Source organism: Balaenoptera musculus, chromosome 2 (assembly GCF_009873245.2).
Source record: "Balaenoptera musculus isolate JJ_BM4_2016_0621 chromosome 2, mBalMus1.pri.v3, whole genome shotgun sequence".
NCBI classification, from domain to species: domain Eukaryota; kingdom Metazoa; phylum Chordata; class Mammalia; order Artiodactyla; family Balaenopteridae; genus Balaenoptera; species Balaenoptera musculus.
The window spans coordinates 134,413,884-134,441,727 of record NC_045786.1 but is presented as its reverse complement, the minus strand read 5'-3'; the positions used below and the strand labels follow the sequence as shown (position 1 = coordinate 134,441,727).

Below are 27,844 nucleotides of genomic sequence, written 5' to 3'. Positions count from 1 at the left end.
ATAAACTCAACAATACACTTATGATTATTGCTTCACAATCTTATGTCTTTTAAATAAATGAATAGAAAAAGAAGAAAAGATAAATTTATATAGTTTGTTTTGTTCACCCATATATTTACTCTTTCTAGAACTCTTTCTTTCTGTGGATTTTAGTTGCTGCCTGGAGTAATTTCCTTTCTACCTGAAAGACTTTCTTTAGTATTTTTTCTAAGGCAAATCTGCTACCAATGAATTCTCTCTTTCTTCATTTAGGACTATATGTCACCTTCATTTTCAAAGGGTAATTTTGCTGGATATAAAATCCTTGGATGACAGTATGTGTTTTAGCACTTGTATGTCATTCAACTTCTTTCTCATCTCCATTGTTTCTGATGAGAAGTCAGTTATTATTAGTATTGATACTCTCCTGTATGTGATGAGTCATTTTTCACTTGCTGTTTCAAGGTTTTCTCCTTCTGTCTTTAACTGTTTGATAAAGGTATGTCTAGGTATAGATCACTTTATATTTAAACTATTTGAAGTTTGTTGATCTTAAATCTGTTGATTAATCAGGTTTTAAAATCAAATTTGGGGATTTTTCAAGGATTACATCTTAAATATTTTTCTGTCTCTCTCTCCCCTCTCTCTCTCCAAACTCCTATTATAGATATGTTGGTACACTTGATGTTGTACCATAAGTCTCTGTGGCTTTGTTCATTTTCTTTTAGATTTTTCCTCCATTCTTCAGGTTAGATCACTTCTATTCATCTGTCTTCATGCTCAGTGCTCTCTTCTGCTATATTACATCTGCTGTTGAGTTCATCTAGTGAATTTTAATTTTTAGTTATTGTAGTTTTCATCTCTAGAATTTCCAATTGGTTCCTTTTTAGAGTTTCTGTGTCTTCATCAATTTTTCCTTTTTGTGAATCATTGTCATTCTATTTTTTGCAAATTCTTTAGAGTATAATTTATTTTATTCTTTAGTTATATTCATAGCAGCTGCTTTGAAATTTTTGTCTGCTAAATCAATATTTGTTCTCACTCAGAGTCAATTTTTATTGATTGCTTTTTTCTTGATTATTGATCACAGTTTCCTGTTTCTTACATGGCTAGTAATTTTTTATTGAAAACTAGTCATTTTGAGTCTGACTTTTTAATTGAGAGTTTGTGCCATTGTTTGGATTTTTCTTTTGGTTTTGTTTTTAGTAATTCTCATGGACTTAATCTGAGCTTTCTCTCTCCCCCATTGTATGTGGCCACTGATGTTTCTGCTCAGTATTATTTTAATTTTTAAAAAATCCTGGATTCCTAAGTATTCCCTTTGTGTCTGCAGAGTTCAGCAGACAGCTAATGATTGGTCAGAGTCTGTGCTCTCACATCTCAAGTCATCAGTAAAGCTTTGACCTGCAACCAATGGATCTATGTACGGGCTGAGAAATACATTTAAAGTTCAGACGGTTTTCACCTCTTTTACTGAGAACACCTCTGAGTGTGGATTTTTCACCCTCCAGTCTAAATCAAGTCAAAAGAAGCTGTTCATTTTCACAGAGTCCCACCTTGGTAACAATAGGGTGGGATGGGGATAGAAGAAGTCCCAGTCGAACACACAACAAATTACCACTGTTCTTACCCAAATATTAACAGTTTTTCATGTATAAATGCTTCTCAATTTGTTTTTGTGTTTGGCTGATTTCCAGAGCTGTGAAATGGTTGTCTTTGGCAAGTTTGTCCAATTTCATAGTTGGTTTTGGGGAAGATAATTTGCCAGCTTCTGTACTCCACTATTGCCAGAAGTTATGTTGTATATATCCTTTTTCAAGTTGAATTTTTTTACTCAACATTCTGTTTTCAGAGTGAGGTATGCTAATTCATGAAATCCTAGTTCATTCCTTTTAACCACTATATAGGCTTCCATTGTATGAATAAAGCACAGTTTACCAATTTCCCTGCTGAAAGTATTATAGACATGGCTATAGTGAACACTATTTTTGTATTTTGAACTTGTGTCCAGCAATACACCATCATGACTTAGCTCAGTTCCTGGTTGAAATGATGTGATCAACCCAACTTCTTAGCAAAGGGAGGGTGAACCCTTTTTATGGGAAAATAAAATCAGCTGTCAGTCTTCATGGTTCTTGTGCACACAATATCCATTATACTATAAAAAAAATTTGCTAGACATGTAAGAGGCAAGAATATGTAACTGATAATCAAACAAAAAAGGCAATAGAAGCAGACCCACAGATGATCTGGATATTGGCATTAGATAAAGTTTTTAAGTTACTATTATAAATATATGAAACAAGATGGAGAATTTAAACAGAGAAGTGGAATTTATAAAAACAAAATCAAGTGAATTTCCTAGAACTGAAAATTAAAATTCTGAAATTAAAACTTAATTGGCTACATTTAATAAGTCTTTGGACACAGAAGAAGACAATTAGTGAACTCAGAGAACTCAATAGGAAATATTCAAAATGGTGAATGAAGGGAATAAAATATGAAAATAACAGAACAGAGTATTGAAAAGTATGCTGTATAAGAACATATAAAGATACAATAGTTTGAAAGTAAAGGATGGAAAAAGCTATATTATGCAAACACTAATCAAAAGAAAGCTGTTAAAGATATCTTCCATATTAGCTAAACTAGAGTTTAAGTCAAGGAGTATTATTAGAGATAAAGGGGGAATATTTCATAGTGATAAAAGAATCAATTCCACTGTAAGACATGATAATCTTAAATTTATAAGTACCCAATAACATAGCTTCAAAATATATAAAGTAAAAGCAGACAAAATTGAAGGGAAATACACAAATCAACTTCAAAGTTGGAAGTAGTATTTCTTTTCATATTTGACAGCCACATAGACAAAAAATTAGTGGGGAGCTAGATTATTTGAATAATACTATTAACTAATATGGTCTAATTGACACTTCCCCTTGAAACTTCAACATATACGTTCAAGTCCACTAGACATATATATCGGAATACATCATGTTCCAGGCTCTCAAGCAAGTCTCAACAAATTTAAATGGATTAAAGTAATACAGAATTTGTTCTCTGACTACACAATTATTAATCTGAAAATAAACAATAAGGATAGTTAGAACAATCCTCAAAATTTTACAATTCTATATAATCAATAGATACAAGAAAAAACTCACTTTCCAATGCCTATTGGAAAACATTTTGAACAATAATATTGACATAATGTATCAAAATTTGTAGGATGTAGCCACAGTGTTTAGAGGGCATTTTATACTTTTATTTTTTATAATATTTATTTATTGCTGCATCAGGTCTTACTTGTGGCACGCTCTTCGTTGCTGCATGCAGGACCTTTGTTGTGGCATGCAGGATCTTTTTAGTTGCAGCATGAGGAATCTTTAGTTGCAGCATGTGGGATCTAGTTCCTGGACCAGGGATCAAACCCAGAACCCCTGCATTGAGAGCACAGAGTCTTAGCCACTGGACCACCAGGGAAGTTCCCCAAGAGGGCATTTTATACTTTTAAATGAAATATTAGAAAAGAAAAAATGTTGAATATAATCCAAGCTTCCATTTTAAGGAGCTAGTAAAAGAATAGCAAACAAAAGTTAAAAATAAATAAATAAATAAATAGAGGGAAATAGAGAGCCTATATACAAAAGAGAAAAAACAACAAAGTAAAATTTAATTCTTTAATTCATTATATTGATAAACTTCCAACAAAATGATCAAGAAAGAGGAGAGAAAACAAAACTTAAAATATCATAAATGAGAAAGGAGACATGACTATGGCTCCTCCAGATTATTAAAAAATTAAAAGATGATATGAATAATTTATGCCAATAAATTTGGCAATATACTTTAAATGGACAAATTCATTTGAAAAAAACTGACCAAAATTATCATAAGCAGAAATTAAAACTCAGAATAATCCTACACTATTAAATAAATCTGTAATTAAATATCATCTCACAAATAAAACTCCAGGTCCAAATGGGTTCCCTGGTGAATTCTTGCAAACATTCCAAAAAGAAATAATATCATCTTATATAAACTCCTTCAGAAAATATTGGTGGGATTAACACTTTTCAACTCATTTTGTGTGGCCAGTATAACCCTGATGCAGAAACTTAAGAAAAATATTATAAGAAAGGAAAGGAAGAGACCATATCTCTCATGAATATAGATATAAAAATTCTACACAAAACATTAACAAATTGAATCCAAATTGAACAGCAGTATATAAAAAGGATGTCACATCAGGGCCATATAAAGTTTATTCTAGGAATGCAAGTTTGGTTTAACATTCAGAATTCAATCCATGTAATTTATATATTAACAAAATTAAGGAGAAAACCTATGTGATCATCTCACTAGCTTCAGTAAAAGCATTTGATAGAATTTAGTACCTATTCATGACGAAAAATCTCAGAAAACTGGTGCCAGAGGGAATTTGCCTTATTCTAAAGGATAAAGGATAAAGGATAGCTAAAAAATTCACAGCTTGCATCATATTTAATGGTGAAATTTTGAACACACTTTCCCCTTTAATTCAAGAAAAAGACAAAGGATAGTCCCTGTTACCACCTCTACTGAACAGTATACTAGAAGTCCTAGCCAAAGCAGTAAGTCAAGGTAAAGAAATGCAAGTATAAAAATTGGAAGGGAAGAAATAAAACCATCTTTATTCAGAGAAGATATGCTTATGTACATATAAAATTCAAAAGAATCTACAAATAAAATTAATAAGTTAATCTAGCAAAGTCACTATCACAAAAATTTATTAACCTGGTATAACTTTTTCCATTTCTACTTAGAACATTTCTGTATCAGTATGTTTTAGGACTTTCTTTTGAAAACATCCTTTGATTACATCTTTTTCATCCAATATGAGAGCTTTCATCATTTTTAGTTGGCATTCTTTAGATATATTTAGAAGTATTTTTAATATTTTGTGCTTTCAATTTACTAGTTATTTTCTTTGCTTCTAATTTTTCCTTTTCCTGATTTCTATTTAATTGAATTAATTACCTTGCTTGTACATTTTATTCATTTGGAAGTTACACATTCTAGTTATTTTCTTTTAGTGGTGACCATTAAATGTTTGACACATAAATCTGACTTTTTCATAGTCTAAATATCTCTATCTTCCTCCTGAACGAATACTAGGATCTTAGAATGCTTTTACTCTTGTCACTCCTTCCTACCTGTGTTCTATTTTGTCTACTGTTTTACTTTTACCTTTCTTTTACAACTCTCCCCTCAAATTAGCCATTACTGATGTTTATGCTCAGCATTCTTTCATGCATGTCACTTCTTCCTTTTAACTGAATTTAGGTTCAGTTTTCTTCTTTCTGGAGTACTATCTTTGATAGATTTTTCTGCAGAGTCTGCCATTAGTAAATTCTCTCATTTCTTTCATATTTGAAAATCCCTGTATTAGTCTTTCTGGGTATAGAATTCTAGATGATGGTTATTCTCCCTCACTACTTTGAGGACATTATTTCATTGTCTTCTGGCTTCTATTAATGAAAAGATTGCTGTTCATCTTACAGTTTCTCTGAAGTAATCTTTTATTTATGTCTGCTTTGAAGATTTCTCCTTAATTTTTGATGCCCTGCAGTTTCACTATGATGTGGGTCAGGGTATTGATTTCTTACTTGTCTTGCTCAGGGCTAGAATTTATGTCTTTTATCAATTCTGGAAAAATTCTCAGCCAAATTTGGATAAATTATTCAACTTCCCATGTTACTCCTCTCCTTGAAACCCTGCAGTGTCTCCCTCATCTATTGACAGTATTACTACTCAGGCCTGTCACAGTTTGGCCTCTACACATTTCTGTAATTAAGTTTCCATGTCTGTCAGCCAGGAAAGCCCATCACTCAAACTGGTGATACATTTCTTGTTCATAACTCAGTTTAATTATCACCTATTCTCTGAAGCCTTTCCTGAAACCTCTGCCACTAAACACTCTCTGTTTTGTGTATCCACTCTTTCCTGTTCATACAATCCACTGATTGCATTTATCTATTTATGTGTAAATCTTCCCCCCAGTAGACTCAAATTCCCAGTGGGCAGTTCCCTTTGTATTTACAGAGACAGGCACTTAGTATGGGCTCTATAAACCTTTGTAGATTGAATGAATGAATGAATCAAGAAGATGAAGGTAAACACTATCTACCTCATAGGGATCTTGTAACAACCAAATACACACCATGTGAAAATAAAAAGTGCTAATCTTTTATTTGAATTGAAGACAACTTATGCATTGTTTTGGTACAGTGGGTTATGTAACAAACTGGTTGTTCCTTTAAATTTCCTTATTCCATATGGCATAGAGCAGAGTTCTTAGTGTTCTTTGATCGTAATGAAGTATTTTTTTTTTTGGTTCTGTGCCTTTTCTGCCAATTGCTATACTTCTCAGAGCCTAAAAAAATCCAAGGAGTTCTATAAGATGCTTGATATAGTTTACTGGCTATTATGATACATTCTGTCCTGAAAACTCAGTGCATCTGTGAATGCTTTTCCTCCATAGATCTTAATGGCTTTCTCCTTTATTCCATTAGGTGTCTGCTCTAATTTTACCTTACGAATTAGCCCTTCACTGACTCTCATTATAAAACAGCAAATTTCCACCCCAGCCCCTTCTCTGTCCTCTTTTACTTGCTTTATTTTCCCCAATACACTTCTCCACAAGTGAAATATATATTTACCTCTTTTATTATTATCTACTCCTCCCATACACACTAGCATGTAAACTTCTTAAAGGTAGGAACTTTGCTTTATGCTTAGAGCAGTGTCTAGAATACAGTAGGTGCTCCGTAAGTATTTCTTAAATAAATGTGTCAAAGTAGGTGCCATTGAGTCTCATCAGTAAAAATCCTGATGCTTAGTAGGCAAAAACAATACAGCCACTCTGGGCATAGCAGCCTTCAACATTCATCTTGATCTGGGATGAGATTATAAAACTTGGCTATTTTGCTTTTCCTTAGTACAGACTAATGCACGATTTCATCCTGAAAACTAAAGAAATCACTTCCTTTCCTGGCAGTACCTAAACCAAGTTCTAAGCTGGCTGCATACAAAGCCCGTCTGTTCTCTCCTGGTTTAAAGACAGCGGCAGTTCCTGCCTGCTTTTAGTAAGCTTTATTTTGCTTTCTGTTTTCTTTCACTGCTTAAGGACAATTTACATATCTTTTCTACCCATTCTATCATTTTGATCTTGCCAAGAGCTTTCAATTAATATTTTGTGGGCACTTGTGCAAAGAAAGCACCCATTTACAATGTCTATGGGAAATAAATTCTTATTATTTCATAGAAACAAACATCTAAAGCTGTAACTCATTTCTATATTATGAGGGAGAGGTCCAGAGATACTTATTTGCTGAAAGCCATATGACTAAAGTTTGTAACACAAGTGGGTCTAACACCCACATTCCCAGTCATTCTTCATACTCTTTTGCCTGATTTTCCTTTAATAAGGTCATTTTTGTTTCTCTTAATTACCTGTGCATTAATCGAAAGCCCCCAATTCTTATTTTACTAGTGTGTGTCTTTGTGGCATCAGACATCTTACCTCCTCAATCTTCAACTATCAAACTGCTATGTTGATTTTTCGGGTGCCATCAAGCTTCTCTTTCCAGATTTAGCATGACTGAAAAGAATGTGGTCTTTCAGCTAAGCTGACATTCCAAGGTCAACTTTGTGGCCAGTGAAAACTCATGGCCCAAGAATTCTGACACAGCTACCCTCCACCTGAGGGAGAGTTTGCCTCTCTGCCTACTCTTCCTTGCTAGGGACGTGCTGCTCCCAGCTTGCTGCCCAGTACTGACTGTCAGAGCCACACACTGGCTCCAGTAACACTGAATACTCAACCACTGAAAATACCTGGGTTTTCATCTTGTTTGTGGTTTCCTTTGCTGTGCAAAAGCTTTTAAGTTTCACTAGGTCCCATTTGTTTATTTTTGGGTTTTTTGTTTTTTAGGCATTTGAAATATGTATTTTCCATCTTTCTGTAATTGGGGATTTTCAGGTTTGTTTGTTTTTTTTATACAGCAGGTTCTTATTAGTCATCCATTTTATACACATCAGTGTATACATGTCAATCCCAATCTCCCAATTCATCATACCACCCCCCGCCCCGCCACTTTCCCTCCTTGGTGTCCATACGTTTGTTCTCTACATCTATGTCTCAATTTCTGCCCTGCAAACCGGTTCATCTGTACCATTTCTCTAGGTTCCACATATATGCGTTAATATATGATATTTGTTTTTCTCTTCCTGACTTACTTCACTCTGTATGACAGTCTCTAGATCCATCCACGTCTCTACAAATGACCCAATTTCGTTCCTTTTTATGGTTGAGTAATATTCCATTGTTTATATGGACCACATCTTCTTTATCCATTCGTCTGTCGATGGGCATTGAGGTTGCTTCCATGACCTGGCTATTGTAAATAGTGCTGCAATGAACATTGGGGTGCACGTGTCTTTTTGAATTATGGTTTTCTGTCGGTATATGCCCACTAGTGGGATTGCTGGGTCATATGGTAATTCTATTTTTAGTTTTTTAAGGAACCTCCATACTGTTCTCCATAGTGGCTGTATCAATTTACATTCCCACCAACAGTGCAAGAGGGTTCCCTTTTCTCCACACCCTCTCCAGCATGTGTTATTTGTAGATTTTCTGATGATGCCCATTCTAACTGGTGTGAGGTGATACCTCATTGTAGTTTTGATTTGCATTTCTCCAATAATTAGTGATGTTGAGCATCTTTTCATGTGCTTCTTGGCCATCTGTATGTCTTCTTTGGAGAAACGTCTATTTAGGTCTTCTGCCCATTTTTGGATTCGATTGTTTGTTTTTTTAATATTGAGCTGCATGAGCTGTTTATATATTTTGGAGATTAATCCTTTGTCCATTGATTCGTTTGCAAATATTTTCTCCCATTCTGAGAGTTGTCTTTTCATCTTGTTTGTAGTTTCCTTTGCTTTGCAAAAGCTTTGAAGTTTCATTAGGTCCCATTTGTTTATTTTTGTTTTTATTTCCATTACCCTAGGAGGTGGATCAAAAAAGATCTTGCTGTGATTTATGTCAAAGAGTGTTCTTCCTATGTTTTCCTCTGAGAGTTTTATAGTTGACATTTAAGTCTCTAATCCATTTTGAGTTTATTTTTGTGTATGGTGTTAGGGAGTGTTCTAATTTCATTCTTTTACATGTAGCTGTCCAGTTTTCCCAGCACCACTTTTTTTTTCTTTTTTAACATCTTTATTGGAGTATAATTGCTTTACAATGGTGTGTTAGTTTCTGCTTTATAACAAAGTGAATCAGTTATACATGTACATATGTTCCCATATCTCTTCCCTCTTGTGTCTCTCCAACTCCCACCCTCCCTATCCCACCCCTCTAGGTGGTCACAAACCACCGAGCTGATCTCCCTGTGCTATGCGGCTGCTTCCCACTAGCTGTCTGTTTTACGTTTGGTAGTGTATATATGTCCATGCCACTCTCTCACTTTGTCACAGCTTACCCTTCCCCCTCCCCATGTCCTCAAGTCCATTCTCTACATCTGCGTCTTTATTCTTGTCCTGCCCCTAGTTTCTTCAGAACCACTTTTTTTTTTTTTAGATTCCATATATATGTGTTAGCATATGGTATTTTTTTTTTCTCTTTCTGACTTACTTCACTCTGTATGACAGACTCTAGGTCCATCCACCTCACTACCAATAACTCAATTTCATTTCTTTTTATGGCTGAGTAATATTCCATTGTATATATGTGCCACATATTCTTTATCCATTCATCCGATGATGGACACTTAGGTTGCTTCCATGTCCTGGCTATTGTAAATAGAGCTGCAATGAACATTGTGGTACATGACTCTTTTTGAATTATAGTTTTCTCAGGATATATGCCCAGTAGTGGGATTGCTGGGTCATATGGTAGTTCTATTTTTAGTTTTTTAAGGAACCTGCATACTGTTCTCCATAGTGGCTGTATCAATTTACATTCCCACCAACAGTGCAAGAGGGTTCCCTTTTCTCCATACCCTCTCCAGCATTTATTGTTTCTAGATTTTTTGATGATGGCGATTCTGACCGGTGTGAGATGATATCTCATTGTAGTTTTGATTTGCATTTCTCTAATGATTAATGATGTTGAGCATTCTTTCATTTGTTTGTTGGCAATCTATATATCTTCTTTGGAGAAATGTCTATTTAGGTCTTCTGCCCATTTTTGGATTGGGTTGTTTGTTTTTTTGTTATTGAGCTGCATGAGCTGCTTATAAATCTTGGAGATTAATCCTTTGTCAGTTGTTTCATTTGCAAATATTTTCTCCCATTCTGAGGGTTGTCTTTTGGTCTTGCTTATGGTTTCCTTTGCTGTGCAAAAGCTTTTAAGTTTCATTAGGTCCCATTTGTTTATTTTTGTTTTTATTTCCATTTCTCTAGGAGGTTGGTCAAAAAGGATCTTGCTGTGATTTATGTCATAGAGTGTTCTGCCTATGTTTTCCTCTAAGAGTTTGATAGTGTCTGACCTTACATTTAGGTCTTTAATCCATTTTGAGTTTATTTTTGTATATGGTTTTAGGGAGTGTTCTAATTTCATACTTTTACATGTACCTGTCCAGTTTTCCCAGCACCACTTATTGAAGAGGCTGTCTTTTCTCCACTGTATATTCTTGCCTCCTTTATCAAAGATAAGGCCAGCACCACTTATTGAAGAGGCTGTCTTTTCTCCATTCTATATTCTTGCCTCCTTTATCAAAAATAAGGTGACCATATGTGCGTGGGTTTATCTCGGGGCTTTCTATCCTGTTCCATTGATCTATATTTCTGTTTTTGTGCCAGTACCATACTGTCTTGATTACTGTAGCTTTGTAGTATAGTCTGAAGTCCAGGAGCCTGATTCCTCCAGCTCCATTTTTCTTTCTCAAGATTGCTTTGGTCTTTTGCAAATGAAGCAACTGACAAAGGATTAACCTCCAAAATTTACAAGCAGCTCATGCAACTCAGTATATAAAAAACAAACAACCCAATCCAAAAATGGGCAGAAGACCTAAATAGACATTTCTCCAAAGAAGATATACAGATTGCCAACAAACACATGAAAGAATGCTTAACATGACTAATCATTAGAGAAATGCAAATCAAAAGTACAATGAGGTATCACCTCACACCAGTCAGAATGGCCATCATCAAAAAGTCTACAAACAATAAATGCTGGAGAGGGTGTGGAGAAAAGGGAACCCTCTTGCACTGTTGGTGGGAATGTAAATTGATACAGCCACTATGGAGAACAGTATGGAGGTTCCTTAAAAAACTAAAAATAGAACTACCATACGACCCAACAATCCCACTACTGGGCATATACCCTGAGAAAACCGTAATTCAAAAAGAGTCATGTACCACAATGTTCATTGCAGCTCTATTTACAATAGCCAGGACATGGAAGCAACTTAAGTGTCCATCGATAGATGAATGGATAAAGAATGTGTGGCACATATATACAATGGAATATTATTCAGCCATAAAAAGAAATGAAATTGAGTTATTTGTAGTGAGGTGGATGGACCTAGAGTCTGTCATACAGAGTGAAGTAAGTCAGAAAGAGAAAAGAAAAATACCGTAGGCTAACACATATATATGGAATCTAAAAAAAAAAAAAGTGGTTCTGAAGAAACTAGGGGCAGGACAAGAATAAAGACGCAGATGTAGAGAATGGACTTGAGGACATGGGGAGGGGGAAGGGTAAGCTGGGACGAAATGAGAGAGTGGCATGGACATATATACACTACCAAATCTAAAATAGATAGCTAGTGGGAAGCAGCCTCATAGCACAGGTAGATCAGCACAGTGCTTTGTGACCACCTAGAGGGGTGGGATAGGGAGGGTGGGAGAGAGATGCAAGAGGGAGGATATATGGGGATATATGTATATGTATAGCTGATTCACTTTTTTACAAAGCAGAAACTAACACACCATTGTGAAGCAATTATACTCCAATAAAGATGTTAAAAAAAAAAAAAAGAAAATACCTGGGGCACCTTCTGTACTGAGGCTGATGTCTGCGGCTATCATTGGACTGTCAGTGCCTCCTAGTGGCCAAGGCTCCAAAGGATTCCAACTGAAAAGTGGCCAGGACAGGAACAACCCACCTGGCAGCCCTTTCTCTCTCCTTCTGAGTCTTGTCCCCACCTATTTGCAGTTTGTCCCAGCCCCACATCATGCAGTGAGAATTCATCATCACGTACCAGTCATTTCATCATTTTGCTGACTGAATTCCCAAACATGACCATGATGATGAAAAAATTGGGAGGCGGGGGGAGGGAGAGGGAGGAGGGGGGAGGGAATATAAATATAACAAAAGTCACTAGCACCTCTAGAGCAGGTCAGTTTGAAAAGTGCTGTGTAATATTTTGGTCACTGTTCTTCCTTCCCATCAGCCCCATGGGAGCTCCGACAAGCCCACTCTTATAGGAGACTTCAGATGCCCAGAAGTGCCAAATCATCCTTCTGAAATCATTCTTTATTAAGCTTCCTTAAGAATAATTTCAGATGTGTTACAAAGATATGCAGAGGCTTAGCTGGTTTCTCTGGAGGCTTTTATTCTAGAAAGAACATGCATGATCATAAAGATCATATTTTAAAGTGTATATGGTTCATAAAATGAAAGATAAATCATGTCCACAAGCATAACCTTGAGATTACTGTCGTTAGGCTCTTGCTGGCACAGGATGTACAGATGTAGATTTGGGTATGGGAAGGAATGCCTCTGTAAACTGCAGAGGAATTGTGGAGGCTCCACTTGTCCATGAGGGAGAGAGAAATTCTATGTAACAGATAAGGCCATGCTACAACAAATGAAGTGGGAACTCTTCCTTCTATATACCCCTTTGGTCCCCAAGGCATCCTTTGTCCTCATACTATGTCTTATCTCCTCAAGGGTCCCCTCCACCAGGACTTTCTTTCCCTAGAAAATGCCTATATTCCAGTCCTTTCTCTGTGCTATTTCTACCTTTTCCTTATCAAAACATACCTATCCCCTGTCCATTCTCTCAACTCCCTTGGAATATAATCTGATAAAATATTTCATGCTAAGATTTGAATAGTAGCTTACTACCTATTTTTCTGGTCCTCCCATTAACATATGCATTGTAACTGGGGACACCCGAAGCCCTTGACTCACAGGGCTTGGAAACCAACTTTATCTCCCAAATTATACACACCACCCATGCCCATCACCCCCCAGCACTCAATCTCAAATATGATGTTGTTGAGGAAGAATGCCCTTTGCTTCCCTGAGTTCTGTTTGGGTGTCCCCACAGCTGACCACTCTGGGAGGGTCACTGCAGTGGCTAATAACACCGTGTGTCAGAGTCCAAAGGCTTTGCTCTGGAGCCTACTGGCACCACATTCTGATATTATTTATTCATTCAGCCCACAAACAGAGCTGGAGAAGAGGGGTTAACAGGAGAGGACACAAGCCCTCAGGGTTTCTTTGCAGTGATTGCGGCTTGCCAAGGAAGGTTGTGGATAGCCGTGGACTACTCCAAAAGAGGGAAAGAATCTGGCAGTTGTTTGGAAGATGTCAAGCAATTAAAGTGTGACCCCAATGTAAAAAATTGGGGGCGGGTGGAGGGGGGAAGGTGAGTGAGCGCTGCGGCAATTAGGGGACATGATGCTGAAAGCCTGAGATTTGTACTGCCATCAACTATGTCTTATCCAACAAGTTTCATGGGTTTCTAAGTCATCTCTAGAAAAAGCACCATGCCATGCCGGGCAGGAAGTCCCAGAAACAGCCCAAGTGTTGTACTCTCATCCCTACCCTTGGCCCTGTCTCCTCTTTCTCCCAAACTTCCCACCCCCGTCAGCTTTTGTGCCTTCCGGGTAAGAACCGGCTTCACCATCTCTCGGGCAGCGAGCCTACGCTCTCGCCTCTAGCGGCGCCCGCATCCCCGAGCGCGCAGGCCGACCCGGCACCGCGCCGCGCTGATTCGCTGCCTCGGAGACTGCGGCGCCCGCGACGCGCCCGCCCCTCGCGGCGCACGCCGGCTGGTTCAGCCTCAGTCTGTCTGCAGCCGCGGCCACTGCGAGCAGCGCTGCAGCCGGGGCACCGACGCCTCAGTGCTCGCTCGGCGCCCCCGAGGACAGCAACGGCGAGCCCCTAAAGCGCGCACGATGCAGGCCAGCGCCGATTCCACGAAGATGGACTGTGTTTGGAGCAACTGGAAAAGTCAGGGTATTCTCTTTATTTCAGTTGTGCATGCCTGCGGCGCACGGGAACGCCGGCACCCAGACTCGGCCATTGTGCATCATTTCACCTGTGGGACCTATGCATGCTTTATACCCAAGAGCTTTCTGATGGGGGGAGTAAACTTGTTCTGTCAAAAATCAAAGTGAATGGTGTTTGATTTTTGTGGGTTTTTTCCCCTTGTCCTGTCTTTTAAAAAAAAATTCCCCCACCCCCCACCCCTTTGTTTTCTTGTTGTCACGCTAGTATTTTAAATAATGCGTCTTTTGCCTCCTCCTGGAGCTCTTTTGGGATCCTTTAATCATTCAGTACTTGTTTAATCTCTTCTCATTCCTGGAGTTAAAATGCTTTCTTATTGTTCCGTGCATCCCAGTGCATTTAATTTATGCCTAAAGGTTGAAATCTCCTGGTAGAACCATTAGCTGAGAAGGCTGTAGTGCATCCTTTTAAGAGGGACACACCCATTTCAGGCTTATTATTTGTGGTCACACAAAGGAAACTGGAAATGCAGAATAGCTCTCGAAATCCTGAAAATATGATGGCGTAGACACATATTAGGATGATTCACTTTGAAATATTTCAGGGTTTTTTTGTCTTTCATTGGGGTAACCTGTAACTACTGTTTATTAATAATGGGTATATGTGGAACAAATGGAGGGAAGTTAAAAAACAGTGCCATTTGCCCTCTGGTATAACAGATTTATTTTGAAACAGTCCATATTAGCACTGGGTGTGGCCACCCTCCAGCCTCGCTTGGATTGCTTTTCAGCCATTTTTATTCAGCCTCATACTTCACACATCTCCATCTCTCCTTTGTTACATTAAGATTCTGTCCTTCATCTTGCTCAGTGTGAGATTACTAGGAGAAAGAGAGACTTTGAAAGAAAGAATTACATGTTGTAAACGTGGATGTTTGTAATATGAAGTGTCTTTTAATATTTAACAAATATCGTTCTGAAGAAGGTGCGTTTGACTTAACCTGCAGGGTTGCAGCATCCCTCAGGGGGCCAAGAATACACTGGAGCAGAAGCTGATTTTTTTTTTTTAAAACCTGGCATCTTCCTCTTGTAATGTTATATCATAGAAAGAATGGGATGTTTTTTCACCTTTAATGCCCCAAGGAGTTTTTCTTTGGTAAATCTTTTAAGCACAGAAAAAGTAAACATGAACCTCAGAATTAAGAACATATTTTCTCAGTCTCTTATTTGTTGGTTGGGTGGCTAAGACATAAAATACAATAGTCTAGTTCAAATTATGTGGGCCTATTGGAAATACAACTGTCAAAAGTAAATAAATGGACCTAATAAATTTAAATGCCAGGAAATAAGAAATGTACGGCCATTCAGGGGGCATAATTTTAGAGAATGATGTCAACTACATGAACTAGCATATGTTTTATACAGGAGGCAGCTGTGAAAATTCTTGGTAACATTTCATTCTTGTTATGTGTTTAGACTCAGCCAGTTTATTCCGTATACACACTCAACATACATCTATGGCTTGAAAGAATACCAAGTTTAGTTGGACATAACAAAGTTGGTTTTTAGACTATGCTTATGGATTTCCTCTATTCTTAGCAAAAGTAAGTACCAAAAGTGGCAGATTTTCTGCCTTATTTGTATAAGATATAAGACACTATTTCATCACAATCCTATGTGTTTTGCCTCAGTTGACATTCTCACTGGGGGGGGGGTTAAAAAATGTGGACATTTATAATCAGAAAATAACACAGAATGCCATAATTTGTCCATTGAAGACAATCGTTTTCATTTCCACTGTACAGCTGCTTACGAAGATTAACGCAGGATCGTTGAGGGTCTTTCATACTCTGTGACCTTTGATAGTGTTCAGTACCATTGATTTCCTTTTGTCAGATAGAACACAGCCATTATCCTGAAAATTAACTAATAACTGGGTGGGTGGGTTTATAGGCATAAAAGAGAAATAATAAGTATTCCCGTTTCTCCCCACTAGGAGAACTTTCACCTAAACTAAAATCTACAGTAAGATTCTTATTTAGCATTTTCAGTGTATCTTCTTCATTTTAGTTCCCTCATTATCAAAAACAGTTGTTCTTAACACTGGCTGCATATTAGTATCACCTGGGAAACTTTAAAAACCACGAAGGATGCCTAGGCCCCACCCCTAGAGGTTCTGATTCAGTTGAGCCAAGCATCAGTATGTTTCAAAAGCTCCTCAAGTGAATTTAATACATAATCAGGGTTGAAGCCACTCATGTGTAATAATTCTTAGCCCAATCCATAGACCAGCAGAGCAAGGTCTAGTGTACAAATGATGAAATGGGTGTGATCAAGGAACAGCTGTGAACGAAGTTAAAAGAAGTAAGTATTAACTTTGTTGATAATGTCCTCTGAAGGTATTAAGAAGTGAAAGTTTTGCTTGGAAAAGGGAATAAAAGTGAGTTTCTGTTTCCTCCATGTTAAACAATTCCATGGAGAAATTTGCAGCCCATTGGATATGTCATGAAGACTGTACCGAAACTAATACAATGCGTCCTAAAGACTGTAGTATACATGCAAAAGGAACCTTATATTTATTTTACTAATATATATGATTTTAGCTGTAGACAAGAATGTTTAAAGAGAGACTAAAGTCCACATTATACTACATTGCACACATTCTGTTTCCGGTTTAAAAAAATGATACTCATACCCAATTGGTTAATAAACCAAAGCCCAGTCTACTCAGTGAAGATGAAATAAGACAATAACCTAATAAAACATGGTAATCTTCAGATTACTAAGTATTATTATTATTAAATATTAACATTTATTGGGCACTTTTACTGAGTGCTTTACTCGCATCATTGCATTTAATCTTCATGAATCCTATGATGTGTGAGTTGTTTTATTATCCCATTTTACAGGTGATGAACTGAGGCTTCTGCCAAGGCACACAGCTGGTGATGCCAGAGGCTGGATTCAAGCCTAGGGCTGTCTGACCCCAGAGCCCCTTGATTCTTGATGTTCTACCATCTGCCTCCGAAGTAGATGGCTTCTTCCTCAATGGTTTTTCTAAAAATGTGAATTATCTAGGTAATGGGGGGTGTTAATAACCTGTCACATTTACATAGTTTTCATTTTGCCAAACATCTTCTCATTTGAGCTTTTCAGTTTACTCTTGAACAACATGAGGCTCAAAGAGGTTAAGTGACTTGACCAAAGTTTTTCGATGAGTGGCAAGTTGAGTAATGAAAAGGTGACTCTGGCCGCGAATCCAGAACTCTTCCTATCAACGCTCACTGCTTCTTTCACTAATGCTGAGTTACAGAAAGTGAACTCTCCTTTACACCTTCAAAGATATTTTCACACAGGTTACCTCTTTAAAGACAAAGCAAAACTGAGCAGTTGAGGCAGTGATCTTGACCAGTTTATGCCATTGTTGTCATCACCCCCATCATCAACTCATCATTAAAAATTCTCCATCAATATTATCCATGTGTTGGTCATTGTCCTAAACTCTCGTTACATATCTTAATCTCATATCTTCCTGAGACTAGTGTGTTACTCTCATTTTATAGAGGACGAAACTGAGGATTTTAAGGCTGAGATGGCCAGTAATTTGCCCTAAGACTTAGGTGGGTCCCAAACGCAGAGCAGTCTGATCCCCAAACCTACACTTTTAACCACTCTACTATACTACCTGAATCCAAATGGTACTGAGGCAGGGGAACAAAGTTTGACCAGAACCACTTATCCATATCATTTCACTTGTGATCCAAAGATTGCTGTTTTCCAGATATCACTGTACATGACAAGTTCATGGGCAGGACACTTGGCAATGTGGGGGGCTGAGGCTAGTGGTCAGCTCCCACTTTACTGCACGTGGCAGCATTTTGTACTTACAGGTTCCCCTGCCTGTAAAATAGTGAAGGGTGAAACACTTTCCAGAGAATATAATCTTACATGTTTCTGATTTTGTTAGAAGATAAAATATTTTGAAATTTTTATGCTGGCCTACAGTTCTCTGTGGAAACACTCTTGAGGGTAGTCTGTTCTCAAAGGTGCTAGTTCAAAACGGCCAAGCCTCCCCAAATACACAGAAGAAATGTCTGTTGTAGCCACAGGAATTGAAAGAAGTGCTTGTATTTTGAAAATGGCATTTAATAAAGACAATTTTACACATAGACATAAAGGCAGACCAATCCCACCTTTTATCAAAAACAGCATTTTATTTGGATTCAGTATTATTAGAATACTTGTGCAAACATTACAGCATAAATAATTTCATTTACAAACTCCCTCTCTGCAGATTCTAATGCGGTCTAATGGGAAAACTGGCTTAGCTGAGGATCTAGGGATTTTTTTTTAATGAAAAAAACTCATTGTACAGATAATATACCAAACGTAGGTAGTTATTACTCCGTTGAAAAATAAAATTCTCCTTTTTCACAATGTATTATCATTTTCAAGAGAATCTTTATAAGGGAATATTTCAAAATTTGGGGGTAGAATAATGGCCTTATTGGTTTTCTAAAAATAATACATGCACATTATGAAAATTTCCATTTCTACAAAGAGTTTCAAGTGAAAGCCACAAATCATCCAGAGTCCTACCACCTAGAGTTAATTAATGTTAGTATTTGCTGAATATCTTCCAATATCTGTATACCATGTAAAATGAATCTATAGAACTAGGTAGGGAACAAAAACAGCTTTTATTAAACAAGATTGTACATATCTCAAAAAGTATTTAAAATAATTTAATGGGAGAAACTGGCATGAAAGAATTGCTGAACTTCAAATATATGTTTCTTTACATTATGAGCTATTCCTTACTAAAATTAAGAAAAAGACTATGATAAACATCAATAGGTTAGAATCATTTTTTATTACATGTTTTGGTTTTAGACTGTACAGATGGACTCTCTGCAGTGTCTTGTTTTTTTTTTTTTTTAAAGGAAGAGCCACCATGGATGAGAAAGATTGACAGAAATGCCATGCTAAATCCACATCTTCAAATCTATGGTTTTTCTCATATTTCCATGAATTAATATTTCTTTCATTAAAAACAATAATATTCCTGATATGCCATCACGAAAGCGTTAATTATGATTACCATACATCAATAGGGGTTGTGGATGAAATCTTCTGTCATATTCAGCAGGCCCTTCCTTCTTCATCATTTTTAAAATTATGCCTTACCTCCCTCCCACTTTCTTCTTATAGTATTTGAAATTATATTCTTTACTCAATTGTTTTTCCTCTTTAGAATAATTAATACATTCAGGAACAGAATCTGTGAATTGATCTATTTTAAGTTCACTTAAAATAGAATTCTAAAATCTAATGAAAGCTAATTAAATTTACATCACCACCAAATTTCCCATCCTTCTCAACCTGATGTCCTAAGTTGTGTGCATATTTGACCATGTATTAATATTTACATATTGTCACCTTTTCAGTTCTTATGAAAGTACACACAGCCATTAAAAGAAACATGACTACCTTATAATTAAGCTCACAATTTGAGTGCTAAGAATTTGACATTAATAATTCTTTAAAAACCATCTTCTGCCTATGTGATAGATAATAACTACATTAAAACCTTGATCATTATAATTGTATTCTAAATTTATAGCATATATTTCAAATAAGAAAATAAAATTGTTAGGAGTTTTAGAACTTAGAAGTATAGAGTTCTATTTCCCCCAAGTATGTTTGAGCTATAAACTTAAATCTGAGCAATTATCTTACTGTTTCACAAGATAAAATCCTTAAATTCTTCCTTATTTCTTATGTTGCCAAAGGGGGAAAATAATTCAAGCATTACTTATAAGTTCTTTGCCCAAACTGGTGTTAATGTTGAACAAATGAAAAGTAGAGAATGGACTTGAGGACACGGGGAGGGGGAAGGGTAAGCTGGGACGAAGTGAGAGAGTAGCATTGATATATATATACGCTACCAAATATAAAATAGACAGCTAGTGGGAAGCAGCTGCATAGCACAGGGAGATCAGCTCGGTGCTTTGTGACCACCTAGAGGGGTGGGATAGGGAGAGTGGGAGGGAGAGTAAGAAGGAGGGGATATGGGGATATATGTACACATACAGCTGATACATTCCCTTTGTTATACAGCAGAAACTAACACAACATTGTGAAGCAATTATACTCCAATAAAGAAGTTAAAAAAAAACAGACAAAAATAAAGAAAAAAATCAAAAGAAAAAGTACAAATGTAATAGGTTTTAATGTTTAGAATTTATTGCAGTTATACCCATTTCACAATGGGCATACTTCACATGTAGTCATATTTTATCTCCTGCCTTCAGAATCATTTCACCAAACTGCAGATCAAATCTAGCGATAATAGGGGTCAGGAAGGACATAATATTTTATTGAACAGAACGAAGGTACAGTGAGAGATCATTCCTTTTCCTCGTCTTATATCTTTTTACTTCAAGAAATATTTTAGCCATTATGGTCTTTGTCAAAATTTTTAAATATATTCTTTAAAAAAGAGAGAACCAACAGCAGTCTACCCTCTATTCCAATACAGTGATGGATTTTAAGAAGGTATGGCCCAGACTTAAGATTTTGTGGCTAATTATGACTGATACAAACCAACCAATGAACAGTTTTGTATTTTGATCCAGTCAGAAAGCTTATTCAAGAAAGAAAAAGCACACAAAGACTTTCATTATTCAATACCTTGAAAATCTTTCTGTGTGCCTCCCTCAACTACCATGTACCCAAAGCCTGTCTTTCTCTCCATATGGCCGTGTCTTCCTTTAATCCTAAATGAGCCTATTTGCTGGAGGTTTAGCAGGAGAAGCTGACCACCCAGTCTTAAATACTGGGCCCTACTGGTTCATTTCCTGGCCAGGCCTACTCTACCAAGGTGACAATGGCTTAAGCATCATTGTGTTAATTTTACAGCATGGAATATGGTCCTAGTAGTTAGAACTAGCAAACAGGAATCACATTCAGCTGTTAAACCCAGGAAAATGGTAAATCCTTCATGAGTATAAACGTAGTTTATGCCATCAGTCTAATCTGAAGGGTAGTCATTAGAAGAACGTGTTTGCTTTTGTCTCCCATGGAATAAAAGTCCCAGAGATTGTTGCTAGCCGTGGCTTTGGCAATAAAATCCTTCATTTCTCATTGTTCTGCCAAAGCTGATTAGAGTAGAAGATCATCTGTGTGCGTTAAATGCTGTGCTCTTTTACTATCTACACGGAGCACCAGGCTTAACATATATTCCCTTTCAAAACATCCACAGAATTACTTAACCATCTAGAAAATAATGTTGGCATTTTTCTCTTGACAGTCAGATTGGCTGCATTTAAAAGATGTGAAGGAAGGACCTAGAAAATGGAATCACTGCAAGAGTCTTATCTGCAAAAGTGTCTTCTAGCAATTTCCTCTCTGGGCTCAGGGCTCCTGGATTACCTTTTAACTTTTTACCTTATGTAGGAGACTGTTTCATGGCAAATGAAACTCATGGATTAGTTGACCAGAAGATGTCATCTTTGAAGGTCTCTGTGTATGTTTAAAGTATTTTATTACATCTATTTCCATAATGTTTCTCTAGTTTGATGGCAAAATGAGGGAATAAAGTAGAAAAAGTTACTACTGTTATTGTTAACTTTTTGTGCTGATATTTTATTTGCCTAACAAAAATCAGAGTAATGGGCTTTTCTATCACTGCTTTAGACACTGAGTTGTAAAGAACTGAGGGTTTTCTAGCTTTGTAATCCTTTTCACAAGGTAGTAAATTTTTGGAGACTTGCTGAAAAGTAAATATAAAAGTCAAAGCATATCATTTTTCAACACTTCTTTTGATGAAATGCTGATATCATTTGTGAACAGGAATTTCACATATTTTCTGACCTGGCTTTTGAAAAAGTAGCATTAATTTGTCACATAGCAAGTGGTGCAATGCTCCCTGAAATCTTTTTTGGACCAAGATGAAATATAAATAAATACATTTAAGAATATGGTGCAGTAATGTAGATAATTGTGCACAATTTATTGCCATTTTATATATTATCCACATTTTGCCTTATAAATAAAATATGAATAGCTGCTCCACTGTCTTTTCAGTTCATACATTTTTGATATACTTTCTGAATGCTAGAGTCACTATTGGATCATTTAATTCAATACATTTAAGATAATGTCCCAATCCAAAAAACTTTAGACTGCAGCAAAGGGCTTTCTTTCTAGAAATTTGACATTGAATTTTATTTCCATTTAGGTATTAATTCAAACCTTGGATCACTTCTATTTTATTGTTCTATTCTTGCCTGGATTATGGAAATGAGAGTAGCACTGATTTCAGCATTTGAGATTAGGATTCTTCAAATCTGCCAAATCAGCGAGCCCACCCTTCTAAGTCAGCCCCAGGCAGGCTGCAGTGTATGCTCCCACATGTGGTTTGGGGACAAGGATGAGCTCACCAAGCCCAGTCTATTTATTAGATTGGTAGAACACACTGATCTCCCATTTCATTGCATTGCTCCTTGGTTTTTAGCAAAGTAATTTAATTTTTATAATTGGCAACACAATACAGTAATTTACCTGTCCCAGTGAGTATGCTTAGTGAATGTGTACTCAGCTGTTTAAACTCTCACCTAGCCTTCCTGTATTAGGAGGATATTGAAAGAGACAAGCTATCTACTGCTGTATCCAAAGGCTACTAGTGATAATTTGCTGCAGTTACAGAGATACTTATGTTTTTCTTACTTGGATTCTAAGGAAGTTTTATTCAAATACCCATTTTTCTGGACCAGATACTATAAAGCTTCCTACACAAGTTTACATCACTCTAAGCAAAATTAAAATGTGAAAAATCAGCATTTATACAGCAGCTTGGGGGACACAGAAACTCTCTTCTGTGATCACACTTCATCACTTCCTACCCTTCCCACTGAATCATCAGGGCTTCAGGCTGTTTGCCGGCACTCTGGCCACACACAGCCCTTGCCATTCTCCCAGCGCATCAGTTCCCAAAGGTCTTCACTGCTTGTCATTCCCAGCCTGAGCCCAAGGTTGTTCATTTCAATTCTGTCCTTTTGGATCTCTGACTCCTCTAACTATGCCAGTTCACAAATCTGGACCAGCCCCACAATCCACAGATCAGAACACCCAACCTCTAACCCTGTTGACTGGATCCACAGAGATCCTTGACTTTAACCAAACCTTCTTGACTTCCTGGAAGCCCTTTTATTAATTTCTTTTTGAGTCCTACTGTGTTTTTCTAGATCAGCACTGTCCAATAGAAATATAATGTGAACCACATATATAATTAAAAATTTTCTAGTGGTCACATTAAAAAGTAAAAAGAGGGCTTCCCTGGTGGCGCAGTGGTTAAGAATTCGCCTGCCAACGCAGGAGACATGGGTTCGAGCCCTGGTCCGGGAAGATCCCACATGCCGCGGAGCAACTAAGCCTGTGTGCCACAACTACTGAGCCTGTGCTCTAGAGCCCAAGAGCCACAAGTACTGAGCCCACGTGCCACAACTACTGAAGCCCATGTAGAGCCCGTGCTCCGCAACAAGAGAAGCCAGCGCAACAAGCAGCCCAAGCACCGCAACAAAGAGTAACCCCCACTCTCTGCAACTAGAGAAAAGCCCACGCACAGCAACAAAGACCCAATGCAGCCAAAAATAAATAAATTTATAAAAAACAAAAATAAGAAGTAAAAAGAAACAGGTAAAATTACTTTTGATAATATACTGTATTTAATCCAGCATATCTAGAGTATTAGCCTTTCAACAACAGAAAATCAATATAAAAAGCATTAATGAGATACTTTTTACATCCTTTTTGTAGTAAGTCTGAAATCTGACATGTACTTTACACTTGCAATATGTTTTAATTGAGACTAGCCACATTTCAAGTGCTCAGTAGCTACTGTGACTTATCACTACTATATTGAACAACGCAGGTCTGGACCTCTCCTAATCTCTTCAAGCCCTACCCCTATTCTCCTCAGTCTCAGGAGGACCTCATGACTCATTTTCCAGGGAAAACTTGAATAAATCTACCCCGAGCCACTTGATATTATTCCCTATCCACCTCAACATATATCTGTAGCCACACCAATACTTTGACAAAATGTTCTTCCATCATTACCCACCCTGTCATTCTTCCTTTGAAAAGAAAGAGCTGTGACTGACCCCATCCATTCCCCGCCTTCTCTGAGACTTTGCTCAAACAAATATCTTCTCTTTCCGGGGATCTTCACTCCTCCCTTTTCACTAACATTCCCAGGTTTGCTCAACCTTAAGATTTGCTTGTTACTACTCCCAAAACTACCATTTTCTTTACCATCTTCTTTATTACTTTGAACTTCCCACCACTGACCCGACCCAAACCTTTACAATAGGGCTTCCATCCTCACTAGCACCTAACACCACTCTCCCCCCAGTTATGAGTGACTCCCCAGTCTTCAAAACCAGTGGTCCTTTCTCATTTCTCATTTCCCTCATTGCACCTACCGCATTCCACACTGTAGCCTACCCCTTCTGAAAGTTTTCTTCTTCTTTACTGCCAACCCCTTTCTTCTGGAAGTTTCCTTCTTTTTTTTTTTTTAAGGCATTATTCATTTTAATTAATTAATTTATTTATTTATTTTTGGCTGTGTTGGGTCTTCATTTCCGTGCGAGGGCTTTCTCTAGTTGTGGCAAGCGGGGGCCGCTCTTCATCGCAGTGCGCGGGCCTCTCACTATCGCGGCCTCTCTTGTTGCGGAGCACAGGCTCCAGATGCACAGGCTCAGTAGTTGTGGCTCACAGGCCCAGCTGCTCCGCGGCATGTGGGATCTTCCCAGACCAGGGCTCGAACCCGTGTCCCCTGCATTAGCAGGCAGATTCTCAACCACTGTGCCACCAGGGAAGCCCAGTTTCCTTCTTCTTGACTGCCCTAACCCAACACTCTTGTGGGACCCTTTTCTAATACCCAAACAGGACTGCCTTTACAGCTTTACTCAATCCTTTGAATCCTTAACTATGGTTCATTCCTTATTACATCCATTAGTTTCTCCTCTCTTGGAGATTTCCTCTACTTTCACGGCTTCAATCATCATTTCTACTCAGAATACACCCAAATGTGAATGTTCAACCCTCTTAGCTAAATGCCAGTCCTGCACTTCCAAACCTCTACTGTACATATCCATCTGAATATCACATGGATATTACTGTCCATTTTAACTCAGGGCTACTGTGACAAAGCCTATAAAAAGAAATCATTTTATTTCCAAGCCTCTAAAAAATTAATAAGTATTGTGTGTAATTGTCAGTTACATCTCATTTGTGATCCCTGTCCCATCTCTGCCCCAGGCTGTGTCAAAATGCCCTGCTTGATGTCATCACAGCAGAACCTGGAGGTATAAAAACAAGTGTTAGCTTTTTCCCAAACCAGTTCTCCCTCAGATTTCCTATTTTTGTCAGTGATACTAATCACTTTGTCACCCAGCTTTGAAATGTTGCTTTCGCCCTTAATTAGTTCTTCATCCTTTCTCCCACAGCTAATTGATCACCATTCTTGTCAACTAATCCTTCATAATATTTCCCTTTATCCACCCCATCTCCTTAACAAATTGTTCTCCACATTCTCAAACCATCCCACAACCTCTTTCATCAATTCCAGTACTGTCCCTTCCCTGAACTCAACTTTTGCCACCTCTGACAACACAAGGTATATTGGCATTGATGCAGCATTTAAAAAAAAAAAATGAATGTTCCATCTTCCCATCTAGATCTTAAGTTACATAAAAGCAGGAACAAAATGTTATGATCTCTTCATTCCTGTGCTTACTAAATAAACAGATGACCAATAACTGTTTACTGTTGATAATGACTTGATTGCCCTTACAAAAAAAAATTCACTATAAATGTCTAGCTCTGGAAGCAGATTGAAATATAATCAAGTTGCCCCAAATTAATTTTGCATACTTTGGGGGACAGTTAACATTCAACCACATAACATGAGAGAGGCAACTGTTTTTTGAAAAAAGCATCAAACTTAGGGTTTGATCTTGTTTCTCCTATTAAATAGTCAGTATGCGAGTTTCTTAACTTCTAGTTTCCTTGCCTGTTGTACACCTGTATAATGGAGTTTATTGTGAGGTTTAAATGAACTAATATCTGAAAGTGCTTTGAGCATTTCGGAATCTGTGTAAATAGAGAATCATGTCACAAAGTACCCAGAATCAACATCCATTGATGTTTTAAGAAAAAACTTTTGTTGACCTCCCAATTAGAAACCTCTGGCAATTTTATCAAGTTGATTGAAAGACCTGTTGTGTAATTACCCTACACCAAACTAACGTTACTTAGTTAACAGTTAATGTTCTCTGCCCACAGCTTCTTCTAGTGAAGCCCCTACCTGGTGCCTGCCATTCTTGGGCTGTTTGAACAGGGGTCCAGAGATTCAGAAGGTTTTTTCTAGAGGCCACATCATTTTTAACAGGTGTTATGCAATTTGTTAAGTGGGGATTCACTTGAAAATAGCAAATTCTGTCTCCTCTTTGCCTGAAAACTACTTGCAGTGTCTCCGTGCCCCTTTACATCATCTCAGCGATGGGTAAGCCTACCATCCCTAGCACTGTGTACCCCCATAGCACAGATCATGCTGTCTTATAATGTGTTTATTTCTAAACGTGTCTGCCATGGGAATCTGTGGGCATCATAAAACAGAAAATTACAATTTATTTACATATAAGTTTTCTTTTTTAAACAATTCATTTATTTTGATATACCTGGCACTTAGCGCAAAGCATGGCACTTAGTACTTGCTCAATAAATACTGAATAAATGAGCAAACGTGGAAGAGGTAACACTGCAGGTAATGGTGATGTTTTAGTCTCCTTTTTATTCTCCTTCCCCACTCCCCTACACTTAACAGAGTAAATACTAAGAGGCTCCTAGCCCCCAGGAGCCTTTAGGCCTACTGGTCTAGACTTAGGCCTAGGCTTACCTCAATTTGTTGTCTCCAGAGCCACTCACACCCAGGGAGGAGCCAGGCTTCTGTGGAGATCCCTTCTTCTCCCACTTCTGTCATCTACCCTCAGGGGCCCAGGGGTTTCTTGTGTCATGTCTTCCCAAAGATTCCTCTTCTCTGCCTGAAAAGAAAGAAACCATTTGTTACTTGCCTAATTGAAGAATAAATTTGCGTACATTCTCCAGCAAGTCTTCTATGCTTTTTTCATAATCTAGTGACTGGAATATTTAAAATATTTCCATTTTGTATCATATTTGAAGCACCATGGCTTTATTCTTTTGAATTTAATTTTTTGTTTCTGAGTTGAAAGAGGCAAATAACTGAATGATAGGTGTGATGTAGATTTTAAAGCTTGTATTCCAGATTTTTTAAGTCACAAGAATGTAAGTGAACAAATCATATGATTACAAAATGATTTAATCCAAATTCCAGGGATTCTTGAGACAGCTACTAACCCTTCAGTTTTGCTCATTTTGGAGGCAGACCATATCTCTATTCAGAAGCCTTTGGCATTAGCTGGGGTCTCCCAGACCTGCTGCCGTGCTTCTGAAGGTTCCACTTCTCTAGAACCTCTGTTTTCCTTGTTGCTGCCCCTTCTCAGCAGCAGGGCTATGTGTATGACTGATGTGCTCATCTACGGGCCACCATTGAGAC

The 27,844-nt window shown here is 37.6% G+C and overlaps 1 protein-coding gene across 2 annotated transcripts in view; it reads left to right on the top strand.

The window, feature by feature from the left end:
• RTN1 (reticulon 1) overlaps positions 1-27,844 on the top strand; it is a 248,817-nt gene that overhangs the window by 202,265 nt on the left and 18,708 nt on the right. The gene's annotated exons all lie outside the window — the stretch shown is intronic.